Here is a 2,829-nt window from a genome sequence, read left to right as displayed (position 1 = left end):
TCTCTTGGCTCGCTTCCTACAGAAATCTTCTTTTTGTAAATGATAAATCAAAGGCACAAGGAAGCTATTCTTCTAAGCAAAGGGAAGAGCAGAAACTTCTTACTAAGTAGTAGGTTCTGATTACAGGAGAGATTGTCTACCTTCGGAGAAAGTATGAAAGTTTTCTTGGAGAAATTTTATGTTACTACGAAATTGGAAGGCAATGTAACACTAGTGGACATTTTTTTCAGGTGAGCATTACTGAAGACATGTCTACTAGTACTAGTGAAGATCTGTGCATCTTTAGCCCTTATTGTTATAATTGTTAGCAGAGACCCTCTGCCACTCTACAAAGATTGAGAAGAGCATCCCAGAGTAATTCTTGAAGAATATGAAATGCCTTTAATTCTAAATTGTTTTCTAAAGAACAAGACTTCTAAGGTATGATACTTTGAGGAAAAAGTGGAGGTTATTTCAAATTAAATATGCAAAACATTGAACTAAAGTTCAATAAGCTTCTTTAGCCCATGACTTCTCTAAGCTTCTAACATGCTAATGTGCTCTGTAAATCTCCAAGAAATAAAGGTCGTTTCAGAGAACACCCCATTTTCCAAGCTTATTTACCTGCAGATAGTTAACTCTAAGGGTCATTTAAATGTTCCCTATATGACAATTTGGGAAACAATTGTTCCATTGGGTCAGGAATAAATAAGAAGACTCTCTACATAGATGGTTTCATTTTGGTTATTTAAAAAAATATATATATTTTTGAAGTTTTCATGGCATCATCTCTGTCTGAAAGGCATTACCACAAAAATACCCATGACCCTTGCTATCCAATGTCTTATGAGAATGTCATTGTCTGTCCACAATTTCACTAGTAAAACTTTTACAGTAACCCAGGAGAACACTATTAGGATACATCACCAGGGAAAGCAATGCACTTAGAAACTTTATTTTTTTTCTCAAAGCAAAATCAAACACTCACATAACCAAACACTCACATAACCAAACACTCACATAATCAAACACTCACATAATCAGACACTCACATAACCAAACACTCACATAACCAAACACTCACATAACCAAACACTCACATAACCAAACACTCACTACGTCTGTTTTCTGTGGCAGCTGCTGAGAAATTCAGATATAAATTTTGACTCATCTCTAGTAGCCTATTAGAACTACACACAGTGATGTTCCTACTGACAGCTGAGTGTCACGTTTTAACACCCATTTCTCCATAAAAAAAACAAAACAGTAATAATGAACAAAAATATTAGTGCCCATCAGCAGATGAATGGATTAGAAAACTGTGGTACATCTACACAATGGAATACTATGCTGCTGTAAAAAAGAAGGACTTCTTACCATTTGCAACAGCATGGATGGAACTGGAGAGCATTATGCTAAGTGAAATAAGCCAGGCAAGGAAAGAAAAATACCACATAATCTCACTCATTTATGGATAATAAAGACCATTATAAACTGATGAACAAAAATAGATACAGAGGCAGAGCAGCATCGAACAGAGTGTCAAACTATTGCAGGAAGGCAGAGGAGGGTAGAGGGGTGGTGGGTAAGAGATCAACCGAAGAACTTGTATGCATGCATATAAGCATAACCAATGGACACAAGACACTGGGGGGCCCTGACTGGCTTGGCTCAGTGGATAGAGAGTCGGCCTGCAGACTGAAGGGTCACAGGTTCGATTCTGGTCAAGGGCATATACCTTGGTTGTGGGCACATCCCCAGTAGGAGGTGTGCAGGAGGCAGCTGATTGATGTTTCTCTCTCATCGATGTTTCTAACTCTCTATCCCTCTCCTTTCCTCTCTGTAAAAAATCAATAAAATATATTTAAAAAAAGACACTTGAGGGTAAGGGAGGCTGGGGGAATGTCAAGGGGGGGGGAAGAGGAGACATATGTAATACTTTTTGTAATACTTTCAGAATAAAGAAAATTTTTTAAAAAATATGTGCTCTTGCTTACTTTAGCTTTAAAACAAAACATTAATATTTTAAGGTGATAATTTTTAAATTTAAATATACTCACATTTTGTAATTGCACACAAACTAAAATTTGCACTTACCAAATAAAAATGCACTTTGCAATGCTCTCTTTTTTGCATTTAAACAAAAATAAAATCTCAAACAGAATTTCAGAATGGAATTAATCTGATCTGTTTTATAAATATTGTGTTCTTATGTTTTATTATTATTATTATTATTTAGAACCTACCATCAACTATCAATTGATTTCTCAACAGAAGCACTTCAGGCCAGAGGGAGTAGCATGAAGTTTTCAAAATGATGAAAAGCGAAGACCTGAATCCAAGGCTACTCTATCCAGCAATATTATAATTTACAATTAAAGGGGAAATAAAGTCTTCCCAGACAAAAAGAAAAACAAAAAACAAAACAAAACAAAGGATTACATTACCACCACACCAGCATCGCAAGAATGTTATAGAGACTGCTTTAAGAAGAAATTAAGGCTTCACAGGGGAATTTTACCAAACATTCAAGGAAGAACTAAAACCTATCCTCCTCAGACTACTAAAAAAAATTCAAGAGGAAGGAACAATTCCAAGCTCATTCTATGAAGCCAGCATCACCCTAATACCAAAACCAGGTAAAGACAACACAATGAAAGAGAATTACAAGCCAATATCCCTCATGAACATAGATGCCAAAATCCTCAACAAAATCTTAGCAAATCAGATCCAGCAGTATATCAGAAAGATCATACACCATGACCAAGTTGGATTTATCCCAGGGATACAAGGATGGTACAATATTCGCAAATCAATAAACGTGATACATATCATAAACAAATTGAAAGA

The sequence above is a fragment of the Myotis davidii genome, unplaced genomic scaffold (genome assembly GCF_000327345.1).
Source record: "Myotis davidii unplaced genomic scaffold, ASM32734v1 scaffold296, whole genome shotgun sequence".
NCBI lineage: Eukaryota > Metazoa > Chordata > Mammalia > Chiroptera > Vespertilionidae > Myotis > Myotis davidii.
Note: the sequence above shows the minus strand (reverse complement) of the source record.